Source organism: Strongylocentrotus purpuratus, unplaced genomic scaffold (genome assembly GCF_000002235.5).
Source record: "Strongylocentrotus purpuratus isolate Spur 01 unplaced genomic scaffold, Spur_5.0 spur5_scaffold_21, whole genome shotgun sequence".
Taxonomy (NCBI): domain Eukaryota; kingdom Metazoa; phylum Echinodermata; class Echinoidea; order Camarodonta; family Strongylocentrotidae; genus Strongylocentrotus; species Strongylocentrotus purpuratus.
Genome location: NW_022145607.1, coordinates 22,120,510 through 22,133,601, shown reverse-complemented (window position 1 = coordinate 22,133,601; position 13,092 = coordinate 22,120,510).

Here is a 13,092-nt window from a genome sequence, read left to right as displayed (position 1 = left end):
ATATTATTAAATATAATGTTTTATATTTACAGAAACGAGCTGAAATTGCGGTCAATGGCCGATCGCTTTATATCAAAAAGTGGTGATTAATCTGCCTGACTTATGCCTTGGGGGATCCCTATTATATATCATAATTGCATAATGGTCACCAGCCCCAAACAGCTGGTCTAAGAGCCATTGCAGTACATTTGAAGACTATTCCGTGTTTCCGCTGTCCTCATAGTATCGAAGCCCCCCCCCCCCCCCCCCCCCCCACCTACAAAATCTGTCTCTATCTCTCTGTCTCTCTCTGTCTCTCTCTCTCTCTCTCTCTCTATCTCTCTCTCTCTCTGTCTCCTTAACTGAAGATTTTTTAGATGCAGTAGAATATTTTGGGCTTGAAGAGGCGACTGGACATTCACAAATGAACATGCTTGAAGAGTCAGTGAGACATTCGCGATTGGACACTCGTCAAGAGGCAGTGTCAATAAGGGAGCGGGCCAGGAAATACATTGAACCACATGACTTGAATGGTTAGTGGCGTTGCCGCAGGGGAACACGGGGAGGGGGCGCAAGCCCCATCAAATCGTATTAAAGGGGGAAAGGACGCAAACAAGGGGGAAGAAAGATAGATAGAAAGAAGCAGAGAAGGGGAAGAATATTTTTTCTGAGGCTTTGTGTTTTCGCAGGTTGATCACTTCATAGGACCGATGCCCCTGCCTCTGCCCCTTCCCATGACACCGGTGCCCCTCAGTAGATGGACCGAGGCTACACCACCATGAATATTCACTGCTTGAAAACTACAAGCTGGTGTAAAAGTAACTAAAAAGAGAGATGATATCGATAGTATAGAGATACAGTGTGGGTCTGAAATTTGAGAGAGATATTTAGAAATCAGATGATGAAAAACAGAAGAACTTTGAAATATTGAGTCATTTTAAAAACTGCCTGGTTTTAGTATTTTCTTCTTTCGTTACTTCAATGAGAACAATTAGCAGAATAAAAAGTGGGAAAAATCATTCGAAAATTACTTCAAATGTACATAAAGATTGTTCGTCAAAATCACGTCTATGATATTGTAATCGTATACGTTTGGCAATTTTAGCCTCAGTTTGTAAACGCCATTCTTTTCATAATGTTAAAATATTTAAGATTACTATGATGGTATCATTTGGAATATCGGTTTAGTGATGTCGTGATAAAAAATTAATAGAAAAGAAAAGTATAATGCAACAAATGAATGACTTACTGCAAGCACAATGATTCAATCTGTCCCATCATGAATTCAGTATGACAATATTCTACGCAACGCCCGACAGCTGCTTCGTAAAAAACAATAAGAACAAAACGCAAACTAATAGTATTTAGGTCAATGTACAAACCTTAACACTGCTTAAAGAGTTAATTTTGACAAGAAGGGGGTAGTCATGCACCCCTGTGGTGGATGGGCGGGTAAGTAATGCACTCGTTGGGTATGATGAATCGCCCCCATTGGCATTGTTCCCAAGGGAGGTAAAAACTCATCATATTAATTTTTTGACCTATATAAACAATGGAAATTATTTGTGACAATTTACATCATCCTTTTTCCGGCTTCATCAGAATTACGTCAACTAATTTGTCTTTTTTTCTAAGCGCGTCAGTTTGGTACTTTTCAAAATGGGATTATATTGTAATTTTCACACTTATGTTTCTGGCTTCCACAAAACACAAAATTTAAGGTATTTCATACAATTGTTTTTAGAGAGCTGCGCTAGAAGTTTCCTCTACAGCAGAAGTATTTGCGAATAGTACGTTGCTATGGGTAATTCAGTTGGCATTGCAATGTGATAGTTTATGCCGTTTTAAGTATTAGGTGTTCCGTGTAAATTAGGTTTGTGACTATAATTTGTTTAAAACTCTAATGCTCGTGTTTCAAAATACATGTAGGTAAACGTATTGAGAGATAAAATCTAAATGACATCATCGTTACGAGAATAACTTTTCTTGAATATTGTTTTCTGCACTAGCCACTTGATTATTTATTAATTATATGATTGGTACCATAGCAATATACGTTATAGTATATCATTCACTATCTAGAAAAAGTATATTTAGAAAAATTAAACGAAAAGCAGAAAAGTAAAAAGAAAGTTAGTCCTTTAAAAGAAAAACTTTCGTCGACGAGATAATAATTCAGAGGCAGGTAAAATAATGTGTCGAAACATAAATAATGATTTCTTTAATACTCGGCAGGCACAAAGGTGTTTTTTTTCAATTCAGGAGACCTTTCAACTAACTGGGCATAGACCTACTAAGCTCGGGACTATGGTTGAGGGTGGGAGCTACTAATTTATTTCTAGTTAATGGATTAAGGATGGTTATTAAGGGAGGGCTTGAGTAAGCTGCGCGCAGGCAGTTGCCCATTGTCGGCTAACTGCGTGTGAGGGGATGTAAGTTATTAATACTTTATCGGTGTTAATACTTTTTGGTGGATATTGAATCTAAGTATGCACGCATGGCACAATATAGCTCGATCGCTGGCTGCATGAGGGGATATTGGAATGTTCCGCCACGTAGTCCTACGTCTGACATCATTAGAAAAATTAAATGTCTTTTCCAACATGGGTTTGATGTCACCTGAAGAGACGATGTTTAATGAAATGTGAATACTGTGTATTTAACATACCCTTCATTACTTGCGTTTGTTGTATTTAGACAACAATAGACCCAAAACAGCCCCATTTTCTTTTATTTTCATCACACTTTTCGTGTTATTATTATTCAATCATATTTGTGGATAAGATGGTGTGAAACAGTACGTGCATGTTATTAGAAGAAAACATAACAAACTGTCTACATATATTTTCTCTTGTTTGTTTTGAATTTATATTACTATCATTGATACAAAAACTTGTATCAATAATTCCTGTCATCATGTTCATGATTTAAGAAAATTGTCCTATAGCTGTATAAATGTTGCGGTATAACATGGTAATCTAAATAATGAGAACAGCTATAAAATCTCAATATATGGAATGCAGCGACTTGTCGATTCGAGTTTACCACGAAAGCGACATGACAAATTTTTTGAAAATGATAACTTTTCCCCAAAAAAATATTAGTTTTTATCACGTAGTCCACCATATTAAAATGAATAAACATTTTTTTTTTGTTAAATGAATACGTTGCAATAGCACATGCACACAAATTCTACAGAGTCATTCTAAAGACGATAAGTTACAGCTATCAAAGTACATTCATTGATTAGTAATCGTGTCATAGAGTCACACCTTTGCATTGACGAAACCAATCTATTGTCTATTTCTAGCTACCCTCAAGAGCTAACAAAGTCCTCCGCACTGATTGGCTAGCGTCATCGCACTCATTAGCCAATGACGCATCAGCTTGCAAGCTTCGCCTGGCGTTGTGTCCGAAACCTGGGCGTTCGACTTTCTATCAAACTGAATTTATGTGATAAATTGAACAGATCCCCCCGTGACTGGAACTATATTTGTCTTACATCAGTGGAGCCCAGTTGCATTCCACCCACGAGGAAGCATTACATGTGATCACAGTAAGTCCGACTGATCGCTATCGGAGTCAGGTTTTACTCAACCTCGCATTTCAAGAAGGGATATATATCGAATTCGGGGCCTTGGTGAACTTCTTTTTGCTTGGAGATTACGGGGGCAATCCGATGAGGATCATATTGTGACAGAACAGAGAAAGTTTTGATGCAATAAGGGCTGCCATTCGCCGTTTTCGTCGTGGGGCTGCTTAGTTTCTTGACAGCCAGGGATTTATCGACCTTGAAGCATGATGATATTGGTATCATGCTGGCTAATGCTAGCGATGAGCAAGATGGCGTATGCCGTGGACCTGTTGATGACTCCGCCTGTTGTTCAGGTTTACCAGGCGCAGACTTTTAGGGTGACTTGCGTGGTGACGGGCGAATACCAAGCACGTTACCATTCCATACATATACTCCATCTTCCACCGAAGGGTAAGGAGACTTACGTAACCAATGACGAGACCATTGCAAGAACATTGAATCAAAATCGACAACTTCGGTACAGTATTTTCAAGAAGACCTCAGGCTCAGGAGCAAACCAAAGGTGGGAGTTTATGTTGACCATTTCGAAAGCGACGAAAGCTGACGTCGGGCGATATCAGTGCCTACGAATCGAGAGAGCCCCGCGGACTACTCAGTATAGTACGACTTTCTCCAGGGTTTTCGTAAATGATATCATAGCAGCTAGTCAGGTAGCACCGCAGTGTGCCCTATCTCCGGCCAATCCGTCGCCAGGTCAAACGACAACTTTTTCATGTTTCTCGATCGGAGAAGCGCCAAAACTTACCTTGACTTGGACGAAGGGCAAAAAAGCGCTTCCTTCAAAAAGTTCGAACTCAAGCGGAAAGTTCAACGTTGTGACGTTCCAGCATATTATTTCAGAGTGGGATAACAACGCCACATTCACTTGTACTGCGACTGGGTTAGCGCTGGGTTACGAGACGAGGACATGCTCCGTAGTGCCGTTTGTAATACCAACGAACGTCACCGTAACGTCGACGCAGCGAGTTAAGTCCGGAAAACCAGCGGAATTTATATGTTTGGCCGTATCCGTGCCGGCGACGAACAAATACACATGGGTGATCACCAAAGGTTCAGGGAAGGAAATTGTAGACCGTAGCAGTGGAAGATATGTGATTGAACAAGGAGGTGCGTTACTGAGAATCAACTCCGTGACTCCGAGCGATAATAATTCGAGTGTGCATTGCATAGCGAGCAACGGTATGGATATCGAAGGGACAAGTACGGGGACATTGTTCACAGAACCCGTCACGCCGTCGACTGGTCCTGGAGGAGGCGGAATCGGGTCACATGGAAAAGGAGATGGTAATTTTGCGTTCTTTGGTAAAGGAGGTGGCTCAGGGCTAACTCCACACCCTGGTCTGTTTACCCCTGGGAATGGCAGACGTGACATCGGTACGAATGGATTTGGAGGAGAGAGACCCAACGTCCCCCTCCTCGTCGGAGGAACAGCAGGTTTCGTGATCTTCATGACCCTCATTGTTCTCCTCCTCGCCATGGTCATGCGAACACGCACAAAGCGACGGAAAACGATCACCAAGTTGGATGTCCAGAGACGTCCCATCAGCATCATCAGCTTGAGCAACGCCTTCGACGTCGAGAAGGCCGACGTAGCGCTGGTGGAAGCCAACACGACGACGCAAGAAAAAGCGGTGCCGAGATCGACGTCCTTAAGGAAGTCGGTTCATAGTGTTTCCTCAAGGAAGAGCAGTATAAACCAGGACATCAGTAGGAATCAGCTTGCTGATAAGCTAGCCGCGACGCTTCGCTCCAAAAGCTACGTTTCCTTGGTGGAGACACCCATTCCGACGCAACCAGGGCAATCGGATAAACTCGATGACGACGACTGCGTCTCTCGGGTATCAACAGAAGACTCGGCCTACGACGAACTCACCTGTAGCGTGAGCAGTAGTGTGGTCCTCAGCTCGCGGTCCAACTCGAACACGGCTTCGCAGTCGTGCTACGGATCGCTGGGTTCGCTTCCGTCGAGCGTCAGGTACAGTCGAGGAAAGGATGCTCTTGAAGTCTTCAAGAATCCTAACCTCCATTACGCAGAGATTGACTGGAGTGGCCGAACGCCACCCAGTGGTAAGATAGTGGATGGTGAGGAGAAGTCATTGTATGCACAGATTATGAAGAAATGATCTCGGGAACATTGTGCTCTTTGGAAACTTTTTTTATACAACAAGTTAAACCACAAACTTAAAAAGCAACAACGTTCAAGCAAAGCGTAAAGATAACTTTATCTATCTCGTATGGACATTTTATAGTTCTAAATTATTCTTGGGTCATTTTGTAGATGCTATCGAATGTTGTAATCACATTTCAAGCCATTATCTGCATTTTCCCTAATAAGTTTACGTTATGTTTTCTGATTGTTTTTCACATATGCCATTGATTATCGTAAAGTTATAATAAAGCCAAATTTATATGATGTTCAACTTTTCTCGATGCAATAAGAAGTTGGATTTAAATAATTTTCCATCTCGGTTATCAAAGAACAGCTCGCATATAACAAAAGCATATACAGTTTATGTAGTACAGGTCTAACTCTATTTATCTATAGACCATTACATTAAGATAGTAAACATAACATGTGATATAAAACAATCTTTATTTGTTTGAGTTCAAATGATTTCTATTGTTAAATAAATTCTTATCTTGAAATATGTTTCCACTAATATCTGAGATAGCCTGGATGAAAACAAAATTAAGTTTGTAAGTTTGTAGGTGGAGATGATTTTTATTTCTCGAAGCATTTTGCTTTTATGATATTAAAAAAAAGAAAGTTTTCTTCCATTCGGGAGAGAGGTGTGGTAGAACCATGTCATTTGTTTTTTTCTGATCGGAAGATTACGTTTTGTATGGTGTAAATAATGAACAGACAGGAAACCATATTAATGTGTATGATATTGATACAATTATGTATATAAAAGCTACTTTTTTCATGAATTAAAATTCGATTACTTTCATTATTAATATTGCAAAATCTTTTTAAAATCATACCGTAAGAGATATTCCAATGACCGGGGTAATAGTATATTTGTAAAGCGCTTAGCGATATTTGTATTAAGCGCTATATAAACATTAAACATTATTATTATTATTACTATTTGTAACCTATTGACAGGGAGATAAATTTAGAAAAACCAAACATGCATTTTGGCGTCAAAGTTCATACAGGATAATTCTCCTGGTCGAGTACATGTTGATGATTGTGTTGGCTGCAAATGGTAAATAATTTTATTGTCGAATTAGGCCCAGATTGGCATATTATTTAAATCTACCCAGTTTGCATTGCTTCACAAATACATTTTTAAGGACTGCATTTATAATCTGATGACTGGTGAATGACCACTATAGATCACCATTGATAAGTACCCCGGACAACCAACCCCGGACAACTAAAACCGGACAATCACTTCTTCCTTCTCTTTTGTTAATACCAAAGGGCGGGTTTGCGGGTAGATTGTCCGGGCAAGAAAGTGTTGTCTGGGCATAGTTTACCATGAAGGTAGTCTACATATAGTTGTCCTAAAATCAAACATGAGCATCTTTTATTTGTTTGGTTACATTCTCGACGTTATCCCATACTTCAAGACAAAGGACTCTAAAACAGAACTTTGAAACAATAATTATCTCCATAAGCAGCTTTAAATAATTCTCCGTTATTTGCTTTTTGATTGTGTTTGGATGTTAGATCAGAACTTTATCAATTCCGATATTTAATAAAAGGTTTGCAGGTAAAACTTTTTATTTGCCATATCAGGTCAACAGTCCCCCGGAACGATACCCTGGAATATCACCCCGGACAACCACTCCCGAACAACTACACCCTAGGACAATTACCCTTGATGATCTACCTACAGGGTATCACCCAAATTTACTTTCCGAGTTATCAAACAGGTTGAAGCTGTCCAGGGGTAATTGTCCTACGGGATTAGTTGTCCGAGACGATAGTTATCTGAGGTAGTTTTCATGTTGTCCTAGCATTACTCTATAATTGTCATTGTTTATCATGTAATGTACGTGATCGACGCTCATCGATATTTTAGGACTGTGCAAATGTGTGATTATTTGTGAGTTTGTTCGTCTTGTGTCTGATCAGGTATTCACAAGTTCAATCCATGCAAGACAAAAGAATTAAATGATATTTTCATAGAAACTAAACAGAGTCTGGTTGATTTTATTCTGCTTTTGTATCGCGTGAACGTCTGTACTTTAATCTAAGATTGTTCTTCAACACGATCTCAAAGACTTTCAAGAAACCAAGTCAAGTGCCAACTCCAATTCCAATACCCAATAGTATCTCCTACCGAAATCATAATTCAGATTACGTAATGTGTCCTTGACATGATTGCTCATTTCTAAAGGTGACGCACATGGCTTTTGAAATTACCATGGTTAATTGTTTGAAAGTCTTTGGAATCGTGTTTCCATTATCTTTTTCATGAATTTTGTGTTGTTGCTTTGGATCGTTTATCACATGACATTTTTATCTTAATGAATAACGCCCATTACATCCGATGCGCCATTTGCCTGACATCGGACTGTGTCAGACAGGCGTCAGTGGCTGGTGCAGTTTTTTAAGTGTGAGAGTGTAATCTTAAGAGTGACTGTATCAATGGTAATGCAAGTGTGCGTTGAGATATAAGTTTTCAAAGCGCTTGATTAGCGTATAACTGTAAAGACGCAATTGAAATGACGCCTCGTGACATACGTCCTTATTAAGATCGCCTGTTTTCAGTCACTGACTAGAAACAGTAAACATTAGCACCGGGGGGGGGGGGGAGGAATTTTTTTTATAGATAAACAGCTAATACATTGCCAGTAACAACTTCTGTTTTATATACGAATTTTGAATAATGTCCATGTACGTCTTGTTCCTGGAAAATCGTTATTTATTTGATTTATTCATTTACCAACAGCAATACAAAATGTACAAGAAGAGAAACTATTGGTTGGTAAAAGGGGCAAGATAATAGCACATGTGCTAGTCGAGCCTAAATAAATCAAATAAATAAATCAAATAATTCCTATAATCAAATACGGTAAGGTATTTATTTATAAACTTGAATATCAGCTACAAAGGTGTGCTCGCTTCGTGTCCTCAACTGGCTCAATATCCTTTGTTTTGCCCGACTGTAAGGAAACACAAAGAACCACGAAAACATCATCATCTGACTTCTATGACAGGTGAGTCGTATATGGGCTTGGCCAACCCACGTCTATGAACTGCTGAAAATAGACCTAGAAGACCATTATTGGCTTCCTTGTATTCTGCTATTGAGCCGAACATCCGCTATTGGGGGTAAATCTCCAATTAATTATAACACCCCAGTTTCCTGATGCTATAGTCTAGGATTGTACACAAATTGTACACAAATAAAGTCCACCTATTTCCCAGGGATTATCCCATACATCACATACATACAATAAATGCATAAACAATCAAGTTAAAAACTAAATATAATTATGATGAGGCCCCCCTAAAAAAAATGCCTATTGATATCTTTAATATGAATATCTCAAATAGCACTCAAGTATATCTTAAATAAAACTACACCAATTTGTTAATGTTTAGTGCAACGTCTAACAAAGACAATCGTAACTTCGCCTTTACGATTTATTTTTCAAATAATCTTTGTTAAATTCACAAGAAGTTTAGTTGATACAAAAACATATTATTATTCACGGCGAGCTTTTATGGACGACGGCTGTGTGTGTTTTTAGATGTCGCCAGTTAGAATCCCGTTGCATTTATCTTAAGACACCCTGTACTTGGCGGGCAAGATGTGCCTTATCACTTTCCATATTCCACGTGCACCGGATAAAGTTCCGCTCAAGGAGGGCCCTTCGGAGATTTATATACTCTTATCAAGTTCGTTATGTTCCGTTCTATAGATGGGATTTAAAGAGTTATAGCATGCATTTATATTTAGAAACGAAGTGCTTCAAAAAGGAGGGCCCCTAACTAAATAAAGAATGCAATAGTTATAACACGAAAGTCCTAGAAACATCGAAGGTACTATTGAATAGTCTTATAATGTGAGGGAATAATTCCCTGAAAGTTTCAAGAAATATCATCAACATTCTTTAAAAAAAAAAAATGATATGATTACAGTGGCGTATCATGGTCTTTGGTTGGAATAAGTTATTGTCAAACCTATTAGTATTAGAGTTATTCCAAGTGATCTTTAAAAAAAAAAACTAATTGTTATACTTGAAGGAATTAAATATCATTTTGGAAATTATAAAACCTGCCCATCCCATAGATATTATTTTTTTAATACGAGAGAGGGAGGGAGGGAGGGGAAAGAGGGAGAGGGAAATATAGAGGGAGCGAGAGAAAAATCGAGAGAGAGAGAGAGACAGAGAGAGAGACAGAGAGAGAGGGAGAGAGAGAGAGAGAGAGAGAGAGAGAGAGAAAGAGAGAGAGAGATGGGGGGGGGGGCTGGGGTGGGGAAAAGAAAAGATGGTCCAACCCCATCCCAGGCTCGGGGTTGTATTCACCTTGTAAGGAAAAATCTCCACCCCTTTTTGACTTTTGCTACGCCACTACAGTGTGTCCCGAAAAAAACTATACACTTTTGAAATGGCTGCCAAATAACAAATATATGATTCTAGGGGGAAAAGTTATATATATATGGAAAGCTCATATACTCAACTTTCATATGACACCAAAAGTTGCGAAAATAATTCATGCTCGAGTGAGCACTGCTCACTTTTGTAAAGGGTATGAAAATTTGGTTGCGCAGGAATTAGCCTTCCAATTTGTGAGAGGTAAATCCTTTGGAGTTTACCGAATTGAGGATGATATGACCAATTTATGATCAATTGTGATAAGTTTGGGTTTGCTGAGTGAAATGTTTGGTTTATGGGATTAACATTTTATGCATGAGTTAACAGGAATTGCATTTTTTATTGTAGCACTGTAACTTCCCTGGTAGACTCAGTGGTGTGTTCAGGGGAGTCAGGATGGGGTGATGATACATGTTGTAATTTTCATGTTACAAACTGTTATTCTCTTACATCTGTGACTTTGAATAAAAACCTTCACCCCACATTTCAATTATTGTAAGATTAGTTGAACATCTCATTGATTTACTCAATACCCAGGTAGGGATAATGTAAATTGAATATTCAAATACGGTTTGTTGACAAAAGGAATGTCCAAGATGTCGGCTACTTATTCTTCAGGTAAATGGTAACTGAAATGTGGGGTGAAGGTTTTTATTAAAAGTCACAAATGTAAAAAATAACAGTTTGTAACATGGAAATTACAACATGTACCATCACCCCATCCGGACTCTCATGAACACACCACTGAGTCTACCAGGGAAAGTTACAATGCTACAATAGAAAAATAAATTCCTGTTCCGTGCATAAAAGTTTGGTTTAATAAACCATGAAATTCACTCAGCAAATCATGAATGTATCATATCACCCTCAATGTTGTAAGCTCCAAAGGATTTACCTCTCACAAATTGGAAGGCTAATTCCTGCGCAACCTAATTTCCATACCCTTTACAAAAGTGACCAGTACTCACCCAAGCATGAATTATTTTCAAACTTTTTGGTGTCATATGAAAGTTGAGTTTATGAGCTTTCCATACATATAAAACTTTTCCCCCTAGAATCATATATTTGTTATTCGGCAGCCATTTCAAAAGTGTATAGTTTTTTTTCGGGACACACTGTATAACAACGCGGATGGGACCAATGATATTCAAATTCACACACAGTTATCCTTCTCATCAAATGCATTCATACTTAACATTATAAAAGAAAATACCAAAGGAACTCGTTGAAGTTTTAAAAAGTCATATGGGTTTTATGTTATACTTCTTTCAAATCATAAAAATGCATCAAATGTTTTCACACAGCAAACTGATATCATTTAATAAAAAACATAACTTTAATAATCAGAACAAATTAATATAATTTATGACACGTTAACAGCTTTAAATGACCATTATAGCATTTATTTAAACTTGCAGTTGACAACTAAAGACAATATACCATAATATTATTGTTACAACATATTGCATATAATTTATGTGCATATTCCAAATTTATCTATTTATTTATGTTGACCTATCTATCTAACTATCAATCTATCTATCTTTCTATGTCAAATAGCTAAGTGCTGCTGGGGACACATTATGATTGATCTTAAACCACAGGTTTCTCAAAACTTTTTGTCTTACAAACTGAGAAAATTAGCTAATAAGAACGGTATTACATTTGCCCTTAATATTTGAAGTTATTCTGAGAAAAATAGGCTATTTAAACAAAACAAAATGTTCTAAAGATAACGGAAAGGAAATTCGATGAGCACGTCATTAAAGTCATGTATACATGACTCTTGTTTTTAAAACTCCTTTCGTAAAGGCACGTTGATGATTATGGTGCTATATACATGACACACCTGTGTTTTCCGATGTCTTTTGCGGTTTTAATTGTATGTGGCATCAGCTTGTAAAATGACAAGCAATCGGAGTTGTCTGGAGCTCAATCAAGATTGTCCATTATCTATTTTTATTGTTTCAAGTGATGAATAATAATTTTCCATCGCTCACCGTGAATATATTATGACACCACTTAAATAAACGTAATTAAGGTGGTGAGTAAATATTACAGAGAATGTGTCAGAGTTCAACATCACGTCAAAATCAATCGATTGCTAATTTAGAATTGTAGATGATTCCTAATTGTTTTAAGTCAACTCTAAATAACAGTAAGTAGATATATCAAACTGTAATCGACTATTTACATGACTGTCACATCGAAATAAATCCGGTGACTAATGTTGAACTAAAATAATTATCTTTTAGAAGAATCCTTTTTCCTTTTCGTTAATTTCGTTTGAAGTTGATCGTTCATCGCGAGCAGATAATAGGTCTTTGTGGTTAAATTAGTTTGTGGTTCTTCAGCTTACTTTTAAAACAACAGTGGATCAAGCATCGGACTATTAAATAAAAAGTGGAAGAATGGAAGCGACCCCCCTAAAACCACCGCTGAGGATTGTCATTCAGTTAGTCACGAAGTCTATATTCATCAGGCTGGTATATTAGAGCATGACTTGTGCAGGTTTGATACCCCCACATAATTTTAGTTTAATTTGTCTTTAATCTGATAGAACAAGATCGCAAAGGCATTTGTAAATTCAACCTGATGCAATTACAATGCCCGTGTCATATATCAAATGAGTGAACATCAAATCCGAACATGATTATTTTATATAGGGTTTAGGTTAGGGTATAGGAAATCAATTTACCCTTGCGTTGATTTCTAGAGTGTCTTTGCGATCGTGCGTTTCGATGAAAAGTTCTGTCTTGCAAAAGTTGAATATAATAAATAAAGATTTTATTCATTCAAAGTAAAAGATCTTCTTACTTGGTCGAATCCCGTTGACTGTATAAGCTCTATGCAACCATTCTGTAAAGCTAATGCTCGATCATTCTTATACTTTGAAAGAGTGATGCATACTTTTTAAGCAAAGGGTTTAAAGCTTGCCCCAGGCTTGTCCGATATAG